Raw genomic sequence first — 24,234 nt, 5'->3', positions numbered from 1 at the left:
AATGGGAATAACAGTATGAACAAATATTCTTTTCACTGTTTTTCCATATGTTTTGCTTACAACGGCCAATGATACATGATATTTTTTCTATTTATCTGGACTCTGGCAAAAAGTATCCCTTACGTGAAGGACCAAGTCCCTAAAACTGTATCCAAAATGAATGAAAAATAAAGAAGTAACAGCTGGCGATGTTTCCCACTAAAACCAATGGAAATAAAAACAAATGTAATGATGAATTACCTTTATTGGGTATGCTATGAAAATTAGTCGTGTTATTGTTGTTTCCCTGAGAAGCTAGAGGATTGAGGAGCTGTGTATACATCCTTAAACAAGTCACTGGGAATATCTATGCCACAAATGCTTATAAATTTTCTGCCACATTAGTTACCAGGGTTTCTTCCAAAGAACCCTTGGAATGGTGATAAGTAGCCTAAAGTCACAGTGGTGGTGAAGCATCCATGTTATGCCCCAAGGATGGGACTGTTAGTAAGAGTGCTGAGAATAGTAGATATCCATACACAATTACATTACCTGGCATTTCCTAGAATGACTATTCAGTTAGTTAATGTCATACACATGCCCTACATCTGAGCCTCAGCTCATCTTCCATCCTTACAGACATATTGTGAAGCTGACTGTTTAAGGATTCCTGGACACTTTAAACTCTAAAAGTATGTCAAATTGACATTATCCATCACATTTGAGGTATCAAATTTAGCAGCTATTTCTCTTGGTTTAGAGATTGTACAACCAATGAACACAAAGCCATACCCACAAATAAGCAAACAGGACAGCTGACTGGCCTGTTCCTGTGCATTCAGAGGTTCCATGCATGTCAGAGTCTGTCATCCACTTTCAAAACATGAACAGTAGGATTTCCAAGCTGTAGGAAAAATAAGTCTAATTCTTGTCTTTCTGTCAAATGAGGAAAGTTGGACGCTGTTGAAAGAAACAGCCTTCAAACACCCTACAAATAGGGAGGAAAATTAATGGTAAACCCACAGTGTGAAAAATTAATGTTTACTTTAAAAGATGTTGTGATTAAGGTTTGAAATCCTCATCCTTCTACTCAAATGACGTATGTCTGTGTTGAATCCTCTACCCTATTCTGCGTTACAAGAGAGATATCTAAAGAGTAATGGTTATTAAGCTTTCTGACGTCTTTCAGTCAAGAGGCTTACCCATTTCTGTGTGAAATATAATTCCATTGCTGTTTCCTCCTTGTATAAAGATGGCTTTGCTACAGAGAATAACTTATTGCCCATTGGAAAAATACATGGGGTTCTGTGCAGTGGAGAGCCTGTTCTCCATTCACTTGCCACGGCAGGATCCCTTCTGAGATCATTGCCATTTGACGTCATAGCCTCCACCTGAGACCACACACATCTTTCTTGACTTAGGTGTCAATTCCTCTATCTCAAAAGAATTTCCGTCAGACTAAAATTCACCGTTGGGCCAGAAATATCATTTCAGTGAGCTTGAAGAAGCACAGAGCAATAGATTGCTGCTTATTTAGGCAAGGGTTTTTAGCAAATGTTAGTTAAGGAAACAAGGCTGGTGTAATAGATTTGTTCTTAAGCTTCTCAAGTAAAGTAGGGCTTAGTTTGATTCTGGCTGTACCACAGTTAGTTCTGGAATCTCTGTCCTTCATATTAAATAAATAAATAAATTACCCTGGTTCAACCCAGAATTATATGATCCGAAATGGTAATAAAATGCATGATCAAAACACCATTCTGTTTCCATTCTGTGTAATAAGCATGGTCCACACAGGTTGCAAACTCATTGATCAGCAGTAGCAGACAACTATACATTGCGAAAATATTTGTAGGTCCACTCAGAGCTTCTGTGTAACTGCAACCATTCTCCATCAATCTGGGATTGGAGGCAGGACTTCCAGGCCACATCGTAGAGTGAATAAGAGTAAGGTCAATTTGATAAAGGATTTTTGTAACACATTATTGTTCATAGCTCTTGTATCACTACAGTAGGGCTAAGTTTTTAAAAATTGAAAATATACAGAAAGATTTTTCAGTGTTACTAAGCTACAGTGACTATTATCCTGTGGTAATAGCCACAGGATAATTTAAGAAAAACTTGGTTTCATGTTAGAAAAATCACAGATTTCACTCATTGGGAATGAATACAAAACAGTAATTTAGGGGAAGTTCTTTTCCCTGGCAAGTTGTTGTCCATTTGCTTGCCTGTATAGAAATAGAGCTGTGGCTTTAACATGGCTGTGTTAGAAGCACTCAGCTTTATGCTTCGCAGAGTAGAGCCATCCTAGGAGAGAGGCTGAGTCAACTGTGGGTGGGCTGAGCTGATGCCATCCTTACTGCTGGACTGTTGTGAGCGAGGAGCCATATACATCAATGCACAGCATTTATTGCTGATCCATCCAGAGGACAAACTAGCTGGATGACAAAAACAACACTAAAAGCTATTATTTAGTGAAAACCATCTAGCTCCGCTTTCCATTCTTGTCCAGGTATTTTGTGGTTGTACTGAACAAGACGCTGGGAGATCCACAGTTTGGAGATCTATTTTAAAGCTAAATTACAGTTAAACACAGCCCAAATTTGGATTGGGGCTAAGGGGACAGAGGGGCTTAATCTTTCCATCTCCTGCAGCATTCATGTAATGAGTCAATCACACATAAATATATCCATATAATGAACTACTGTGCAGCTATGCCAACTTTCCAAGTTTGAAGCAAATACAATGCCTAGACTGTATTATGACTTTAAAATTCTCCTCTGAAGAAGACTACAGAGCCTTGAGGCAACTATGCTGGCTCCCTGTGGAATTCCGAATCCCCTTTAAGGTGCTGGAATTGGCCTTCAAGGCCATTCATGGTCAGGGCCCAGCATACCCGAGGGACTGCTTGGCTGACTATGTCCCCCAAAGCAGTGGTCCCCCACCTTTTTATCGCTGGGGACTGGTCAATGCTTGACAATTTTACTGAGGCCCAGGGGGTAGTCTTTTGCCAAGGGATGTCGCTGCTGCTGCCTGAGCCCCTGCTCCACTTGCTTTCCCGTTGGCGCCCCTGACTTTCCGCCACCCGCTGGGGGCGCTGCCAGCAGCAGCTGCACAGTGCCACGCCGAGGGGGAGCCTCAGCCATGGTGGCCTCTGGAGAGCACCAAAGGTGAGCCAGAGGCAGAGTGGCAGGGCAGCCCCTGAGGCAGGAGGACAAGGAGGAGCCGCAGCCCAGTACCAACTGATCTACGGACCGGTCCCGGTCCCCGGACCGGGGGTTGGGGACCACTGCCCCAAAGGACTCTAAGAGCATCAAGTATGAATAAATTAGTGATTCCCTGGCCCCAAAGAAGTACAGCTTGGTGTAGTGGTTAGGAGTGTGGACTTCTAATTCAGCAAACTGGGTTTGACTCCAAGATTCCCCATATGCAACTAGCTGGGTGACCTTGGGCTCACCACAGCACCAATAAAGCTGATCTGATCAAGCAGTAATATCAGGGCTCTCTCAGCCTCACCTCCCTCGCAGGTTGTCTGTTGTGGGGAGAGGAAAGGGAAGGTAAGCCGCTTTGAGATTCCTTCAGGTAGAGAAAAACAGAATATAAGAACCAACTCTTCTACATCTGGCCTCAAGCAGGGCCTGGACCTGGTCTTTTTGGTCCTGGCCTGGACCTGGTGGAAAAGCTAAAGGTCCTGATGGAACTGAGTCAGTTCTGCAGGGCCTGTAAGAGGGAGCCTTTTCTCCAGGTATTTGGTTGGGGTCAGTGGATATCATGACAACTCTGGATGAACATCGACTGGACTCCCTCTATATAAATACTATCTCCCGAAAACTGGGATGCTCTCAAATTAATAAACTGCCAATACAGCTGGCATTATTGTTTTTAAGATAATATTTTTAAAGTTTAATATAATTTTGAATGTGATTTTTAATTATTGTATATGTTTCTATGAAACAATGTTGGAAGGCCCCCCAAGCTGGCATGCCAGAAAGGGTAGGGTATAAATCAAGAACAAATAAATAATTAAAAATACACTGGGATTGTGATACTGGTGATTTGTGACTAATAAATCATCTCAGTTATTTTTTTTCAGAGGATCTCCCCAGCTTCCATCTAATCCTTCTTGTCTTCTCTTATGAAACTGCCATGATAATAAATGTATACAAAGCACTTAAATTCCTACTTTTCTCCCAGACATCCGGGGCCCAAGGTGGGTGACAAATTAGAAACCACATAAAACATGGAACTATTAAAACAATGAGCAAAAACCTTGTATATGACATCCATAATAAAGTATCACACCTCTAAAAAAAAAATCGTCATCTGATCAGACTCCTAGTTTTAAAAATTTTATCCTTAGAAGGAATATAGATCATTATGTTCTATATCACAAAGAAGGAGGAGCCTTCTAGAGCAATGGTCCCCAACCCCCGGTCTGGAGACTGGTACCAGTGCGTGGATCAGTCGGTACTGGGCAGCAGCTCCTCCTTGACCTTCTCCCCAGCTGCTGCCTCGGGGGCTGCCCTGCCACTCTGCCGCCGGCTCACCTTTGGTGCTCTCCAGCAGCCGCCATGGCTGGGGCTCCCCCTCAGCATGGCACTGGGGAGCCGCTGCTGGCAGTGCCCCCCAGTGGGCAGCAGGAACTCAGGGGCGCCAGCGGGAAAGCAAGTGGAGCAGGGGCTCAGGCAGTGGCGATGTCCATCGGCAAAAGACTACCTCCCCTTCGGGCCTCAGTAAAATTGTCAAGCCTTGACCGGTCCCCAGTGATAAAAGGTTAGGGACCACTGTTCTAGAGAAAACATTGAAAGTGTACAGATAGTAGTAGGCAATGGACAGGTGATTATTCAGATTTAGATTTTTCCATTTTCTGGTTCTCAGATCTCAGCAAAAGTTTTTTTTTTTTGTGGGGAAATGTAAATGACTACAACAAGGCCAGGAACACTGCCCTTTCTCAGAAATGACAGTGCTTCATTAATCACACTTCAGAATCAGGATTAATGGCATTTGCAGGTCCAGGAGAGGAGCCAATTTAGGATCAGCTGCTCTTATAATCCTAAGAAAACAGTGAGTGCAGAATGTACCCTAGTCTCTCTAAGGCAGGCTCTCTCAATCGGGGTTTCATGGAACCCTGGGGTTTCTTGATGGTCCTGGAAGGGTTTCCTGCATGGGTGGCAGCTAATTAATTTTTATATATTTAAAAAATTCTTAAGCATTTATCGGGTGATGTTACCATATGTGATCATGTCGACCTGCCCACCTGAAATGGCCAATGATGGGCATGGAGGGGGTGGGACGGGAAGGAGCCCTGGAGGGGTGTGTACACAGCTATGCTTCTCAACCATATTCTGCACGATTGTGCAACTTTTAGGGTTTCTCAAAGCTTGAAGAATGTTTCAGGGGGTTCTCAACGGTAAAAAATAGTTGAGAATGGCTTCCCTAAGAAAATGGCAGCTTTGAAGGTTGGACTCAATAGCATCATCTAGCGTTTCTAACTTCAGGTGTAGAGATTTCTCAGAATTACAAATGATCTCTAAGATGCTGAGGACTATAAACATCCTGTTCTAGACTACGGAGGCCCTGGAGAAAATGGCTGCTTTGGAGAGGGACTCTATGGCATTATGCCCTGTTGAGGTTCTTCCCCTCCCCTAACCCTGCCTTCCCAAGATCTCCAGGAATTTTCCAAGCTCCAGGAATTTCCTAACCCTGCCTCCCCAAGATCGCCAGGAATTTGGCCACCGTATATGCTTGTCAAAGAGATGGGAGATGATGAGGATATCAATTTCTTCTATTTAGGTTTGCCTCACTGATCTCAAAAAAGGGAGTTAGGCAAGATGTGTGCTTACATTCAAATGTGTGAGGGGAGCTTGTGGAACAGAGGAGGGGGAGGCGGAGGAGGCACGGCAGCTTGCCTAGCAGAGCAGCACTAAAAGTCATCATCTTCAGGGTAACCCCAAACTGGGAGCCAGTTGTATTGTTCAATAGCCCTCAGGATCTTCTTTCTGGAGGATTTGGTTTACCAGCTCCATTTAGATCCCACTTTTCCCAGGATTGTTTTAATAGTATACTGAAAAAATTGGATGCCAGAGTAAGTGCTAATTCCATCCATAATATCGGATATACAACAGTATTTTCAGTGATTGTTTTCCTCCAGAGGCTTTGTTTTCTTGGAGGCACACACAGGAAGAAAGAAAACCCAGACTTGGCTTTTCCACACAAGAAAAGGTAAGGCGGGTGAGAGAGAGAGAGAGAGAGAGAGAGAGAGAGAGAGAGAGAGAGATTAAACCCCTCTGAAGCTCACAAATGGGCACATTTTGAATTGCTTTTTGAAAGTGGGGGTTGGGAACAGGGTTATGAGGCAAATGCCTCACTGGAGAACTCACTGGGGAGACTGGTAAAAATAAATGGCTCAGCTCTAATTTTCTTAGTAGCTTCCATGCTATTCTTTGAAACGGAGTAAGAAACCCTTGGCCTAATCCCAAGAGCCAATCTCTAGTAAATAGTGCACACTTAATGCCTAAGTTCCTTTTTAGCACCATTCAGACAGTGACTTCAGCCACACAGCTTAGTCATAGCAGACATTTTTGTGGTGAAAGCATTAAACCCACATGCAGCTCTCTTTCTGTGGCCACAGGGGGTCATGCTCCTTTCCCATTAGCTGAATAAATCATAAAGTCTGTGTGGACCACACAAGAAGCAAGGCCAGCAGCAAGCCAGAGGCAATGCTTGCAGCCTGTTATTCCTTTTCAGAAAAAGAAAGGGGAAGGAAAAGAAAGAAAAAGAAAATCTTGGGGGGGGGGGGGGTGAGAAGATAGCAAAACAGGCACGTTGCAGGAATTGGTTGAGTTTTGTTGTTTTAATTTCAGCTTTTAGAAATAACATAGATATCTTCTTTTTTTAAAACCCAGGGGCTAAAGATATGAAAAATGTGCTTTAAAATGAAGCCTGCGTCTATGGATACATAAGACAAACTGTGAAGGGGGAAAGTGCCAGTTGATTTTTAGGTAACAGAGATCTCCTTTCCAGGACTGCTCATCTTAATTTAGGCCCAAATCAGGTGCCCTTTTTGGTCTGCCCAGCTCTTGGGAGCATGTTAAGCTTCCAAGGATGCAGAAAGTGTGTCTAGTTTTTGTACATTGTACAATACATTCTGCCAACAAATGGACAGTTAACAGAGTGAGGTCTGGAAGTCTAGAGGTTAGTTCAAGTTCCCATCAATCAGGAAATGAGATAAGAAGTAGGAATTTTAAACACAGCCATTAGCAACTCTTATCGCACAGAGAAGATACACACAGCTCATTATACTCAGCAGCCTTCCTTCAGCATTTCTTTACCACGGACCAAGGCAAAAATATTTTTCAGAGTGCACTGAACTTTAAACAGGCATTCTAGCTGGGCTGGACTGGCAACTGAAACATGTCTTGTTTCCAAAAAACCAAGGCAATCGGGGGGGGGGGGGGGAGATGAGGGAGAAAAGTCCCTCTGCCCATGTTTTTGGCCATGATGCTCTGTGAGTAGTTTGGATATCCTCTTGAAATCTATCATAGGAGGTAGGTTGAATAAAAACCTTCTGGCTATATCTAAAACCATCTCAATTAACCCTTATTTTATTTGCTTCTTTCATAGAATCATGGAATCATAGAGTTGGAAGGGGCCATACAGGCCATCTAGTCCAACCCCCTGCTCAATGCAGGATCAGCCCAAAGCATCCTAAAGCATCCAAGAAAAGTGTGTATCCAACCTTTGCTTGAAGACTGACAGTGAGGGGGAGCTCACCACCTCCTTAGGCAGCCTATTCCACTGCTGAACTACTCTTTATTTTATTTGTTTCTAAATTTGCTTCTTTAGAAACTTGATGGGAAAGGAGTGCTTGGCTTTCTCACTCTGTCTCTCTGGTCTGCTGAGTGATATGTGTATGATTCTTGCAAACACCGCCCCCCCCCAATAAGACAAGTTGGGAGAAAAACCTTCCTATCATGCTCCAAAGAGGGAATAATGTTTTCTAACAAAAACAAAGTTCAGCTCCTTTTTCCAGTAGTCATATATGGGCTCATAATGCGATCCTAATATTACTCTAAATTCACCAAGGTTCCCTACATAGTCACAAAGTGAGGGGCAATCAGTGTGTTGCTTGCTGCAGTTTTCTGCAAAAAAAAAAAAATGTTCCTGATGTAATATTTCCCATGTGGATTTCTCTGCAGAGGAAAACTGCAGTGGCAATATTGTCGTCACTTGCATCTATTAGTTCATGTTGAAGATATAAATACAATACTTTTTCACTTGCCTGAACTCTGATGTCTCCTTCTGAAAGTTCACTCATGGAACACCTGCATTTTCTGGGCAGTTGGATGTCTACCTCCAGCTTCTGGAGTTGCAAAAGATGTCAGTGCCAACATATGTTCCAAAGAACTTGCAGAGTTGCACCCTTCTAAACCTGTTAACTTCTATAGATTTACAAGGGTTTGACTCTGTTTAAAGGCAAAGTATGCTGTTGCCACAAGTGACTCTTGCTATCCTAATGAAGCTCTACCTTATGGGTTTTCCAAGGCAAGAGATGAGCAGAGATGGTTTGCCATTGGCTTCCTCAGCTCGGCAGCCTTGGTGGCCTCCTGTCCAAGTGGTCAACTCTGCTGAGCTTCCAAACTGTGACAAGACTGAGCTAGTCTGGGCTATTAGAGTTGCTACTATGTTTATGGCTGCACTGTTAGTTCCCCTCTATTTGAAGCATTATTATTATTTGATACACAATGAAGTAATTGATGCTTTTCTAGGATTTCTTTCCCAAATTTCACACCTATGGTCAAATGGAATACAGATCAAAACTGTAGCACTTGATCTTTCGCTTAGACAGAATTTTATGATGAGTTATAAAAGGTTTTGGCCTCAGCATGTCTGCTTTTAAATTATTAAAGTTTAAATTATTTTAAATTATTATCTGCTGAAAATAAAATAAATCCAGCATACAGAAATCCCTCTACATCTTTTCAGTATGAATTAGTTATAGCTCAGCTTCAAGAGACACTCATACATACACAGGTGTTTCTTAGCATTAGAATTTTTGGAGTCTTATATGGAGATAATTTGAATGAGCTATGACTTATTTAAAAGCACTTTGCTGAGAGTGATGTACTTGGAGGAGGCAGTTGAATACAAGTATATTTGTAGAACCAGTAGTTGTGGCAACAAGAATAAGTTTACATGTCTGTCCAAATCAGCACCATGTATTCAAGATGTATTTCATTTGCCAGAAAGGTCAATCCAAATGGCCTGCACAAACCTGTCTTTATGCTCCTGTTTATTATGTTCCCATATAGTAGATGTCTTGTGCACTAAAACAGTGCAGCCATATATCAACATTTCTCTGGTGGTTCCGAATGTTCTAAACAAGAGCGAGGGTGCAGTGAACCTCCCATGTAAACTTTATACAACAGATTCAGCAGAACTGTAATTATTTACAAAATGATGGCATGAGAAATCTCTGGATTTATATTTTACGTTAAAGTCACAGGGATTGTGTCCATGTAACTCTTGTGGCAGTTCTCAATTTATTTTTTATTATTACTATGATTATTATTACTATACAAGTAAAACCTTCTTTAAAAAGAAAAATCTATCCTGTTCAGCTTAGAACTATTCTTGGCAATAATGTCCTTGTAAGGCACTGCAATACTGGTATCATAAATGATAAATTGTCACTGAACATTATCTTTGGTCTTAGCCTAGAAGGTATACTCAGATGGTTCCAGACCTTTCATTGGAAAAGAAATGCGTCTACTACTTCATGCCTAGATCAAAGGCTCACATTTGTAGGCCTTTAATAAATCACAATGTTCTAGAAAGTGAAGCTGAAATGTGGGAGGGCATTTTCTATATCATTTTTCTCCTCTGCAAAACAGTGTTTTTTTTTGTTGTTGTTGTAGGCAATTTGGGGATGGGTGGAATGAGTAGATTCCCAGCCCACATTCAGCAGTCTGAAGTTTCCCAAACTTGAAGTAAACAGTGATGTAGCACCATGCCTCTTCTTCTTGGCCACAGTGACATTGTCCTATCAACAGCAAAGAGTTTATCTAATTCATTTATACCCTGCCTTTCCCCACAAAGGGAACCCAAAATGGCTTATTTCATTTTCCTCTTCTTCATTTTATGCTCACAACAGCTCTGTGTGGTAGGTTAGGCTGAGAATGTGTGACTAGCCCATGGTCACCCAGCAAGACCCAGTGGGCACTAGAATCTCGATATTCCAGATTGATGTTCAATCCCACATTGGCTGTTGACAGTGTTGATTAGTCAGCTCTGTAATTTCATAACGGAGTCAAGAAGCTAATGCACAGTGAGGGCAATGCTTTGCAAAAGCTTTAGATTCACATTGAATTGGCTTTACTTTCCCTCAGTGGCATAGCATTTGGGTTTGCAGTCACGCTCCTTAGTATTTCACCTGATAATAGTGATCTCTGTGGTGCTTAAGGTATTGCACATCACACAAAGTATCTATGTTAGGACTCAGGAATATGAGCTTAATGACAAGAATTTGTAAACTTGGGGCTCCTACTGATAGGAATATCCCTTGTTTTAAACTGTTAATTTAACTGCATGTTAATCAGAGCTCAACCATCCATAATTTCATTCTTAAGCAGTTTCTTGAGACTAGGGCCCAACAACTCAGTGGGACTTCTGAGTAACCACATATGCTTGTGTTTTATAATTGTAAGCCACCTTGAGCAGGACTCTAGAGGTGACACAGAAATATTCTAAATAAACAAAAAAGTATATTTAAGATGCTCCTTATTTTGTATTTGTTATCATGTATGACATTTTATACACATGCACAAACACACACACACACACACACACACAAACAGCTGATCTAAAGTAAGTTGGCACTAGATTACTCAACATTCATTTAATATTTTGACAGTTTCAAATAAAAGCAAAGTAGATGGGAATAGCTGATTTCGATGCACCTGCTTTCTCATAAAAGACTTACAAAATATTGCTCGAGACTGCAATACTCAGGGTCATCTCATAGATGCCATCATGATGATGGGGGAGATGTGTTTGCATCCATTCCTAGGTTAGGGTGTGAAGTAGGAGCCTGGATACCATAAGCACTCCAGAGGGAAGCAGTGGTCTGCACAGAAACACTGTTTGCATACACCCTGCAATATCCTGTGGTTTTAGTGGCTACATTTTTTAGTGGCTGTTAATTTTTCAAGGATTTTCATGTTTTCTTATTTTCATCATGCTATATAGTGAAAGTTGCCTTGAGAAGGTTTGCTGGAGAAGCAGCACAGAGTTTTTTCAAATCTTTGTCAGAGGAATTTGGGCCACCCAGTATCCAAGGGTTGAGAGGCAGTTTTCTTTGGGGACAGCATTTTATGCTATGCATGGGAGCAAATGACAAGCTTAGCATCAAATCTCTTATAAGGAGAAAAGCAAAACAGGGCACTCATGCAAATAGAAGACTGTATCTTCACTCGATTTCCTGTGCTGGTGAACAGGCTAACCCCAAACTACTGATAATTAAGCTTGCTTTTATTTGCATAGCCTATCCTGAGATCTATTTCTTGGTCACACTAACATCCCTTAGCTAACTGTCGTCTACCATACTGTCTTTAGTTGCCTGTTATTATGATCCCCTTCCAGTTCCCTCCTCCAGAGGCAAGATTTTCCTCTATTTCTATTTGCCTTTCTGACTGAGCTGTTCACTCTGGCTGTCCCACACCAAGTAGCCTATTCTGCTCAGTCCAGGAATCTGAGGGAAAGAACCAGATTTCAAAGGTAAAAATCCGTACATGCATACACTTTAGTTCTTATGTTCCAGGCAAATGAGAGTTTCTTAAACTTTTCACAGTGACTTAAATCTTTATGTTGAGAGGTTTTTGTCTCACAGATCTAACACTTTCTTTGAGTATTTAGTAACTCTTTTGGTTTCCAGAGGGCTGGTATTCTCTTTTCAGTACCTCACACCCTTCTCTTGAAACATCAGTACTAACTTTAACTAACTAACTAAGTCTTTAAAGGCAGTTTCTAGCCACATCAGACCAGGGATCTCTGTACTTTTCAGAGCTCTCACCCTAGATTCGGTTGGGAAATCTCTCTCTAGAAGGTGTATCCCCCTTTCTTTGGCCCAAATGGGAGTCTCCATCTAACTATTCACTTTTCCTTGCCAACTTTCCCCAGTTCTCCTAGAGGAGAGGGACCTCATGAATATATTTTTACATAGTGTCCACCCTCCAAATCCGCTGTTTTCTCCAGGGAAATCTGTCATCTGGGGATCAGTTGTAATTCCATAACAAAACTTTCTCAAAGAGAATGATAATATAATATAATAATTTAGTTGGCTGAATAAAAGGTTGTCCTTCCTTTCAAAGAGGATCTTGAACTCATGAGAAGTCTTTCCAGGAGTTGATCACTCTTCCATTGGAGTAGGCAATTCTTCCATTGTCCAACCAACTTTTAGAAAGATTTCTAAGAAAGAAATGTTTTATAAAAAGAAAGGGGTCTACAAATGTTTAGTGAGGCCAAATTAAATATTGACAATGAAATATTGCCTCCTTCTACTGTACTGGAAATATTACGAGTCACAAACATTGTTCTAATCAAAGCTAGAATATTTCCTAGCTAGGGTCTCACATTGGTTGTAGAATTTTGTCAGGAAAGATTTTTGTTCAAATCTTATTACATAAACATTACATGTTACTATTACACACATCATATTTAAGAACCATCAGATAGTCAGAACTTTGAAAAATAGAATTAGACAATTTAAAATGATTACAACTTTCCACTGGATAGTTTAATGTTTTACAATCATGACCCAAGGAACTGTTAACCTGTTCTGCTGAGGGAAGTTTTCCCCAAAAATGTTTACTGAGATATTTTATATTACTTAGTGTAAATTTCTCTCAGTTAATCTCAATATGATTCCCTGAAGGGCTATTTATTACATATGTATACAACCTGTCTTTAGAAGTGAGATTAATGTAATACGACACAAGGAGCATACACCAATGTTTAAATGTTTTCCAGAGAGTTAGAAAATTTAGTTAAAAGAATACTTACAAGGTCTTCTGCCTAGATACTAGCATGGAAAAAAAATTCAAAATATTAAACATTGCTCATGGTAGGTGGCCAATTAATGCCCCATACTCAAGCTGGAATAAATCCTTCAAATATATACATAAAGCATGTAATCTCTTATCTGCTTAGGCATTATCAAATTTTGAACAAATCCTAGCAACTTCAAACACAGATTTAATGGTGTTAACACATGCAAAGGAAAGAACTTTTTAAAGAACATAATCTGTTCTAGAATGTTTCAAGAGAACTTCTTTGAAATGCAATTATAGTCTTATCCCCAGAAAAAAATGGGTGTCATTTTTAAACAAATCAGATTTATTAATGTAATAAGAAGTAGATAGTCTTCCTTTCCTAAAATTATACATACCTCCTTCTTCAGGGAAGGTGAATGCAATTATATCATAGCTCAAGGGAGCCATAAAAACTAGCTAAATCTGGAGAAAAGAATGAATTCATGTTCCCCAAACTTTCTTATTTAATTATGTTTGAGAATATATTTCTGTTTGAAAATTCTAACATCATTATTGTCAGTCATTTAAATCCTGATAATGTTGGTACAAATGGAAATTTGAACTTGAAGGTCTTTATTTACCTGCCACATTGAAATTATTATAATAATATTAACTTTTCTAAGTAAGCAAACACTTTTCTGCCTTCTAAATTACATTTTATTAAGAACTGGTGCATACCTTATTGGTGTAGGGCAGGGAGGTTGCCGCTATGGGAGTCATCCTTGCAAAAGAATCCTTGAAAGGGAAGCAACCAGGAATGGGCATAATTTGTATCAGTTCATGAGTCATTGAAACCCCAGTTTTGTTAAGAAGCAGAAAGCAGATGGTTAAATGGAAAACCTTATCCATCTCTAAGATGTTGCAGGACTCAAATCTAGTAGGCCAACACCTCCTGAAACCAGGGGCTGGATTTCTAACCCTACTCAAGAAGATGGCCATAACCAATGCAGAAGGAATTGTGGTCCAGTGGCTGTAACAGAATCCGATTCATACACCTGCCTGCACAAGGAGATATATGGGTCCTGTAGAGGGGGAACCTGATACGATTAACTCTTTAAAAAAAAAACCCGAGCTATCACGGCAAGAAGCCCATCTTAATATAAGAAGCAACCCTGGAGAATATCTGTTGGTCCTTTGTTTCTGAAAGATGTATTCGCTTTGACATTACAGCTCCGAAATCCAGTTGTATAGGTTTGTGCTGATGTAGAGGTTTCTGTTTTTGCCTCAAAAGCTAAAATGACAATGCATTAAATCCTGTCTCTGTCTACACCCTCTTTCCTTCCTATTCTAAAGCTTGTGAGAGCTTTCTATAGTGTTACTCTGACTGATCAAAACAGCCTATAGAACATGATGTCCTGTATTTGGATGTTGTTGGACAGCATACAATTCGAGTTACATTCTGAATTAGACCAATGGACAACATTCCTTTGGCCCACAAAGTATCTGACCCCTGCAGAATAAATCATCTTATCAGTTTTCAGAAAAGTCTTGGTCTTATTTTTAAATAAAGAGACTTCTAAATGCAAGTGATGCAAGAGAGGGTGTCCTTGTAATTTTATACAATAAGCAAAGCTTTCAAGTATTTACAGACCACCCTGTGTATCAACGTCAATGAACTCAAGAAGGATGCACAGTTCAGTGCTTTGATGTTTTTTAAAAAAACTGTGCAGAAAAAAACTCCCCGGGCTAATGGCCCTCTGACCATATATGGTAGCTGTGCAAGGTGTATCTTTGACCTTCTCATCAATAAACACAAGGCACAGAATGCCCCTGCTAGTGTTTTAAAAGAAGCCAAATGATGTAGACTGCTGCTTCTTGGCACTACTGGAGATCCGTCTTCCCCTATGAGTGGTGCTGTGAGACCACCATGGCCACAATCCAATGCAAAGTTTAATACAGTGAGGCTTAAACACACTTTTCTCTTTGTAGGATTGTGGACCATGTTTATTGCTAAGCTGGCAGATGCTGAAATGTTCTGGATTGTCACAATACTGTTCCTTAATTGCTCTGTGTTTCCTCCACCTTGTATTTCACTATTCCTGAAATTCAGTTTAACTTGGAGAAGTTCCAAAATTAGGTCTGGAACTGGAGTTTTCTGTAGCTTTCAGTCACTTCTGGTCATGTGTCTTCTGTACTGCTGTTTTAGCAATATGCACTGATGAAACATTGCAAAAAGAGAAAAAAGACAGCAGCCTTTATGTGACTGAAATCATGATTGCACCTTGGTGCTTTTGGGCAGTATTTTGTAAATATGCAGGTGTGCTTCTGCACATGTGGCCACCTGGTATACAGTCACATCAGGATTTCTGTTATGCAGTGTTCGATCAATGTGTACATGCCTATTAATAATGTGGGAAGGAGACAGACGTGAAGGAGCTGAAGGAAATGAAAGCTCCTGGCAAATTGTACTTAACAATACTCTATGGCATTTGAAAATACAAATGGGAAATGGAGAATTCCTCATGCATTGGTAACATTTTAGAAACATTCTTACATCTTGATTTTGATGACAAGGAGTTGTTCAGAACAATAACATTTTTTTGTTGATGGAAGAAATCCATAATATGCCAGAGCATTAAAATACATCTGGCCACCAATGGAAAGGGAGAAGCTACACAGTTCAGCCAATGACACTATGCAACATCCCAACCAGGACAGTCACAGTGATATCAGTTCATGAACACGATGATCTCCAAGGATTATTATGCAGCCACTTTGCAATGGAATGTCTGTACAACTCTACAGTTGCCACTTGGCTGCAGCCATCAATAAATAACCAAACTCATCCACCTTCTCTATTGGCATGCTGAGTCAACAGACAAGAGATGGAATGTCCGTCCCCTAGTGCAGGGGTAGTCAACCTGTGGTCCTCCAGATGTTCATGGACTACAATTCCCATGAGCCCCTGCCATCAAATGCTGGCAGGGACTCATGGAAATTGTAGTCCATTGACATCTGGAGGACCACAGGTTGACTACCCCTGACCTAGTGCACCACAGCTTCTTCTTTCTCATGTACACCTTGCTAGGATCTCAAGTCCCACATGCACCAGGAAATGTGACTACATATATATAATCAATTGTTAGCACTTTTATTTATCATCTCTGTTCTTATGCCACCAAAATACATTGAACAGATTAAGGGTTTCCCCTTTGACATGGAATAATTATTGCCTTTATACACAAACTTCTAAAATCAACTGTAAAAGAGCTATTATGGAGAAGAACAAATTTTGTGCCTAGTGGCGCCTTTAAGACCAACCAAGTTTTATTCAAGGTATGATTCAATGGCATTGTATCTGAGGAAGTGGGCATGCACATGAAAGCCCATACCTGGAATAAAACTTGGTTGGTCTTAAAGGTGCCACTGGACTCAATATTTGTTCTGTAAAAGATCTATTTATCAATCACACTGCTATAAGACCATCAATGTCAGGCAACTCAGAGCTCTTACAGCACTACCTGTCAAATGGATTAGGATTGCAAGTGGCTGATAATGTAGTGATTGGTATAAATAGGCAGCACCAATCATGTGAAACTAGCTCCATAAGGAGCCTCTAGAGGTAGCTAAAACAGCACAGGCAATTGCAGCTGCTCAAGGCCCTTTTCAGAAATTACGATTGTGTGCACTGAGGAGCCAGTAACCATGCTGAGATCCTCCTGATCCATGCCACTAGCATGATGTAGGAAAGTGGTGACATGCTTACTGGAACCCTGAAAAATCAGACTTAGTGTAGCACACGCAAATGCTGCATGTTTGAGCACCCCTTTCAGACAATATGGTGATCATGGATATCGGGAAGACCATGGGAGGTACACACTCATGATGCATATGGTTGGACATGGAACCACTATGTGAGATCATAACAATATTCAGTTTTAGTTAAAATGAGTAAGGAGCCCAGTTTTGACTGAAAAGAGTGATAAAACATAATTGAATAATCGTCATACTGGAAAGATTTAGGAGTATTTAAATGTAACTAGAATAGTATACTACCACTAACAGATCATGATAGTTTACGTGACAGATATGTATAAATATTTTAAATCATAATAAAGAAAATATCGTTTATTTTTCATATATATTATTTATTAAATTTCTAAACCACCCTCCCAAGACTGGCTCAGGACGGTGTACATACATGGATCACAAATAACAGCAATTACAACCATTAAAACAACAATAAAACATTAATACAATCCAACAATTAAAAACCTTAATAATTAATAGGACTGATTGTCTTTCCATCCAGAAATATGGGTAACTGCCAGTGGATCTTCCCAGGGTGAGAGTCTCTGGGTGGGTGTCTTTTTTATTGGGGGGGAGGTATAGATATCAGAAAGTTTAGGAGGGAGGGAGGGAGGGAGGGAGGGAGGGAAGGAAGGAAGGAAGGAAGGAAGGAAGGAAGGAAGGAAGATCATCCATTATTGTGTAGATTATAATGGCTTTTTCATCGGGGGGAAAAGTCCACTTTGTAAGCTCTAATAAGGAGAGGAATTGGGCAAGGTGAAAAGGCTGACCAGATTCAGTCTATTGGCTATATATATATATTCCTCATGTGGAGATGTTAATTTGTAAATGTCTGTCCCAAATTCTTCAGCAGGATGCATGGAGGCAGCTTTTGGTTTGAACCAAGCCTTAGAGTTTCAGTGAGCAGGAAAATCTAGGAAAAATCATAACTGCATCAAATGTTGGTGCCGTGCCATGATTGACTTGAAATATCCAGGGCAAGATGTTACATGATGTATGGTACTTAAAGATATTTATTTAAAAGTATACATTTACTAGAAAAGAGTCATACTTAAATCACATCAGTGTCAAACAAGTATCGCTTTACATTGCATCAAAGCAAATGAAGAAAGTCAAGCGACAAAATATGTTCCCCAAACTGGTGTGCTACAAGTGCTGAAAACTGACTATACTGGAGTGTTTTTAGATTTATTGCATTTCCTTAAGGATAGAATGCTAATATTTTCACTTCTAATTCATACCCACAACCTGTTAACATACGTCACTTTCATTCCCACCGGACCTATGGATGAGGCTAGTCAGAACATCAAGAAAAGCTGGTCTCCCTACAGAAAGCAGAAGGAAGTCTTGCCTCCCAAGTTTTAAAGAAATAAGGCTGATGTACATATAGATGTTTTAATATTTAATATTTTTACCGTTTTTTCTTTAAGAAATTGATTGTTTTAACATGCTGTTACCCACCCTGAGCTATCAGAAAGGGCGGGATACAAGAGTAAAGTTAGTGGTGGTGATGATATGAGCAACTGAGACTGAAGGAGAAAATTGGCTTTTTTTGAGACACTTAAACCCTTTATGCATAACAGCAGCTACTCCACGCTGCTGCTGTGCCGTTGCGGCAGGGCAGGATGCCCTGCTGTTCCCCGTGTACACACAGGGGCGGGGCATGCAGGGCTCCCCAAGCGTAGTGCGCGAGTGCGTGTTTTGAGCCGGGGCCAGGAGGCCCGGGATGCTGCCGACCAAGGTAAGCATCAGCGGCTGGGGGGGAAAGTGGGGAGGGGCTGGGGGAGTGGGGAGCCAGGGACACCATAGGTCAGGGCTGGGCAGGCTGAAAGGCCCAGCGCTGTCACTTATGCACAGCGCCGGCCCGCCCCAGCCCCTGCTGCCACCCAGCATAACCAGGAAGCTGCGGAAGTTCCTGCGTTTTCTGGCAGTGGTGGCGAGCATTATTGAGGATTTCCCCCAAAGCCTTGCCGCTGCCAGTGCGGGCATTCTGGCCCGTGCATAATGGGCCAAAGTGGGTACATTTGTTTGGAAGTTCTGAAACCACCTCTGAATAGTCCACATGCAAATATGCTGTGCATAAACTACATAACAGTATTTTATAACCCAGTATTTTGTATGTTCAACCCAGCAATCTTTGTATCAAAAGGCACAGTCAACCAGTTGGGTCCTCAAAAGAGAGAAGCATAAGAAGAGAAAGAAGAGAAGTAAAGTAAGGAGCAAGAGAGAAATATTTGGTTTCAGATGGAAGTAAAGGGGAGAGGAGAAGACAAGGAGCAGATTGGGATTGCAAAATGTAGTTTAACAAGGAGAAGAGAGTGAAGAGAAAAGGGGTTCAATGCCGCAGAGAAAAAAGAAAGGAGGTTGGTAAAGGGAGAGAGAGGAGTTCTGGGGAAGCAAGGAGGAAGGAGAGAGCGTGGAGCAGAATGGGTTCTAGCAGGGCATATTCATCCTCCATAGCCACCATTTTCTCCCCCAGAAACAGATCCCTGGAAATCTCCAGATCTCACCTGGAGGCTGGCAACCCTAGCTCTAAATAAATTTCAAATGAAGTCTGAAAGAGGTTCCGCAAATAAGTATGGATGTATTTGAAAGGTAACCATCAAGAAAACACCTGCAAATATAGTGGAATCTTCTTTTTTTCTACCATCCTTATTTTATAACAACAATGAAGAGGTTAGGGCTTGGCATTTCCTTTAGATTTAATAGCCAGCTGGGGTTAATGGCCCAAGGCAATGCTGCAGGCCAAGTACTACTCCCAACTGGTCATTAATCCCCAGGAAATGTCCTGCATCTCAATCATTATTGCTTAATTTCAGTGCAAACAAATGACTGTGGCTGAGAATATGCTGCCCATTAAAGACAGGGAGCAAACATTTGGTGAATGTAATCAGTTGTTTACACAACTGTCTGTTGTCAGTAATAGCAAGAATTTAAGGTCTTAGTTATAGGAAGTTTTGGGTGCCACTGAGCTATGGGGTTAAAGGCCTATTAAAACAAACAGAAATTTCACTGAAGTCCTGTGTGTGTGTGTGTGTGAGTGTGACCATATATTTTCTGGTTTATCCCATGAAACGCTTCAGTTTTGCCTTTTTAAAATGCATGAAGTGTCCCATCCCGCTGGAAAAATCAACGTTGTGTTTACTCCATGAATTACAGATAATATAAAAATATTGTCCCTTCTCTTTTATTGTTGTGAATCTTTTCCATAAGACCTTATAGGAGGCCTAGAGCCATTTTTCAGAGCAGTAAACCTTTAATCTTCAGATTCTGTGCCTGTCTTACTCGCTTTTCTTTTTCCTCTGAAGTATTTATTCTGCAGCTACAATTTTTAAAACACGCTTTTCTAAATCTGGGAGGGATACCACAAGTGTCTTAAAACATTTTTAAAAACATTATTCAATTACTCTATTTCAGCTGCCAGTTTGGTGTAGGGGGAGAGCCAGTTTCTTCTTCTTCTCTATGCATTTAGACTGATAGATTTCTAAGGCCCTCGAGCCATTGATTTTTCAGAGGTAGGTTTTTATTGTTCAAATGGTGTGGTATTTGGTCAACATTCTATTTTTTATTTTTTAAAAACCTAATTTATCATAGAATTTTCTGACCAAATTCCAAAGCATGCCATGTCACTAGTCACATAATGATATCACATCTTGTGTGTGCCAGAAGTGATTGCTGGCAATACCAGCCTAGGCCTCCCAGTGCTGTGGTAAGCCCCTTCTGAGGCCATCTGAGTGGCAGCAAGGGATGGGATCTGGCAGCCCATAGTCCACTGCAGATATATGCTTGTATATCTAGTGAGACTGTCAGGTGTTCCTCAGGAAAAGAAAGTGTTGTAGGACTGGGAAAATTGTTAATTAAAGTGCTTCTTTCCCTGTCTCTCACTAAATTATCTGAACTTGATATACTTTCAGAATATTACTCATTTTGACTGACTGTAGAGATTGTGATGAGAAGGTGTAATTTCCATAGTCTGGAAATCCCATGTCATTTATTTATTTAGCTTTCAGTTATATATGTATCACTTTCTGATGGTTTCCTCTATAGTTTGTTGATGCCTTCATGCTCTGTATCTTATATAGCTCCCAACATCATCCATAGTTTATATTCAAGTACAACCAAAGCTGATGGGGAAATTTGTAGCATGCCCAACCCACAGATCATGTGAAAAAGGAGAGCCTTGTCACACATGTCACTGGCATACGTCCACAGCAATGACTATGCAATAGCCCATGCTACAAACTGACAAGTTTACATCTGGAGTATGACCTCTAGGTGACCAGCAAAATATGGAGGGAAAGACTCCAGCAGTCCCCATTTATGATGTCTTCTGGAATTTGTGGTATTTTCCCATAAGACCCTCTACTAAATTTTAAGAGGAATTCACAATGCTTGAAGAATTCCTTTCCTTCATAGGATGCTTGCTAAGCAAAACATTCTTGATATTCCCAGCTATTCTCTAGCTGAAGAGAAAGATTTTGAAAACCATGGACCAGAACAACCTGATGCCATAGTCTGGCAGACTGTGTGTGCAAGACTGGATGTGTAATTTACATTCAAAATGTACAGAGCTGGCAACTAATATTTGATTTGATTCTATGATCATTATGTCCATTATTTTGATAGCTGTTTGAAACATCTTTTCTGACTTTTTGATATTTCTTGATATAATAATTTCTATCAGTGTGCATAATGAGAATTTATAGTCTCTGATAGGCACTGTCTGAGAGGGCACTCTTAAAGTAATTTTCCATTGTTGAAATCAACTCAGCAAGGTCACTGGATTTTATTTTAAAAGCACATGGCAGAAGTAGAAGAAGAAGAGTTAGTTCTTATATGCCGCTTTTCTCTACCTGAAGGAGTCTCAAAGTGGCTTACACTCGCCTTTCCTTTCCTGTCTTCACAACAAGACACCCTGTGAGGTAGGTGAGGCTGAGAGAGCCCTGAAATTACTGCTCAGTCAGAACAGCTTTATCAGTGCTGTGGTGAGCCCAAGGTCACCCAGCTGGCTGCATGTGGAGGAGGGACGGGGAATCAAACCCGGCTCTCCAGAGTAGAAGTCAGCACTCCTAACCACTACACCAAACTGACTCTCTACAGCAGGATGCTATAGCAGAGGTACATACTTAAGGATGCTTTCAAACAGGCTTTTTGCTTGAGCTTTGCTGCCAGAATACAACAGATTTTTTTTGTATCTTTCTCACACAAGTTGTCGAATCCATTGTCCTTCTGCCTGTTCTCTGTTTTGTGTGGTTTTCCAACCCACCTTTGATGGCAATATTCCTCTTCAATGTGATATTGATTGGCTGCCCAGACTGTTTGCTTAGATGGCATTGCCACTGAAAACCTGAGCTCCCTTTACAGAACTTTTTCTGGTAGCACCCAGTTAACTGTGTGAAGGGGTTGCAGGCTGCAATTGGACCAAAAGTACATCACAGTATTATATGATTCTACATTCTGTTTAAGACCTTTTTTTCCATCTCCTTTTCCTAAATTCTTTCTGAATTTTATGATCACACCTCACTGCAGAGAAAGATCAGGTAGCAAGGGAGAAAAACTAGGCTAAGGGAGTAGGAAACATGAAAAGATAGTAAGCAAAGAATTATCATATGGCTGAATTTGGATGTTGTGACACAGTTTACTAATTAAAAAGAGTTAACTTTAGGGCCTTTTCGCACGGGGATCTTTGTTGCAAATTGTTTGCGGAATGAAAAATCGCCATTTAAAATAGTGGAATTCGTCGTTATGCATACCTGCCTTTGTAGTGGAATCAGTTGCGTTTTTTAGCGTTTCCCACAGGCTTCCGGTCTCGGCAGAAATCGCTAGAAAGGAAGCGCTATTGCCAAGCTCGTCCCGCCCCTGGCCGTCAAGCAGCCAATGGGCAGCCGTTAGCATGCTCCCAAACAGCCCCTTTCCCTTTAAGGAAGGTTTTTTTAAAAAAAAACAGACCCATAGCAACGAATCTAGGTAGATTCGTTGCAACGGAGAGACCCATCCAGCTGCCTAATGTGAGCTGTCGTTTGATTGTATGATCGTTTGCACGCTGCCTCGAGTGATAAAAAAAAATCCCCCCCCTTCTCACGGGCCCAATTTTCGGCTGAATTTATGTGTAAAAAATAAAGGGACTTTATTTCAGCAAACGGGCTTTTAAGTGGTTTGTGCTTAGTGACTAAAGGTGAAGGACTGAAGCCAGGGAAGCCTCTAAACAGAAAGAGGCTCACTGGTGCGTTTATCCCCCTCGCTCGGAGAAAAAAAAATGGCGATTGCTTCGCCGGAAGTTTGGAGGACAGGCTCAGGAGGAGGGACTTTGAAGAACCAGCAACAATGGTAACGCACAGGTCTTTAGCGCTACTGTTGCAGATTGGTTGCAGGAGTGTATCGCTATCCGGAGGGTGAATCCACTTTTCTGGATTCCCCTGAAAGCGCCACAACGAAGCGCTTTTTGCGGGTCGGTTTCAGGATTGTTGCAGATTGTCTACGACGTCGTGGGTTATGGCAAATTAGTAGCGTTTCCAATTAGCAACCATTGTGCTATTTTGAAGCCGTGCGAAATGGCCCTTAGTTTTATATTCCCACTCTTATAATGGTAGTTCATAGTCTGAGGAAGAATGCATGCACTCAAAAGCTCACACCTTGAATCAATCTTTGTTGGTCTTAAAGGTGCTATTGGACTCTATTTTTGTTGTGCTACTTCAGACCAACACGGCTACCCATTTGAATTTCACCATTGGAGTTGGCCACTCGTCTCTGATAGACTCCATGAGAGTAGTTGATGTCTTTGGGGCCAAATGTGATTTTTGTGGATCCCTTCTGTTCCACTTCTTTTGTTTGTATAACATGCCTTCAGGACTGGTTAGGCCCTAATTTGGGTTGCTGAATAGTCCAGTTTGCTGTGGTCTAGGCAGGGAGAACTGACAAACACCCCAAGCCTGGATGGGACTACTGGATAAGACAAAGATTGTGCTAGTTAGAGATGCTTCTGCATCCTGTCAAATGCTTGGGTATCATCCACGATCACCGAGTAATAAATATCACTTTCACTAGCAGCAGGTTTATAACAATGCCACAGTGAGAGCAATAATAAACATCAGTACAAAGCAGTTTCCTCCTCTCTTGTAAAAACATGAACTTCTTTGGAATGTTGGATGCTACACAAAGATTCATGGATGTGCAAATAAATGTAGTATACACGGGAAGCAAAGTGGCAAGGTTTAGGACAGTTAAGCTTCCACTGTGAATTTTTTGGCAAACTGTTACTGCTTTTCAAAGGTTCTCTTTCCAGCTGGGGAGGTATAAGATTATTTCAGGACTAAGATTATTTTTATCTCAGGTATTTTTTAACTGTATTGCATTGTCTCTGTTCATGCGGCTGTTCCTCCAGTCCCTGAGAATGCATAGGCTATTGAGGATCACTGGTGCA

Source organism: Paroedura picta, chromosome 10 (assembly GCF_049243985.1).
Source record: "Paroedura picta isolate Pp20150507F chromosome 10, Ppicta_v3.0, whole genome shotgun sequence".
Classification (NCBI taxonomy): domain Eukaryota; kingdom Metazoa; phylum Chordata; class Lepidosauria; order Squamata; family Gekkonidae; genus Paroedura; species Paroedura picta.
The sequence above is the reverse complement of the archived record's forward strand: the minus strand, read 5'-3'. Positions refer to the sequence as shown.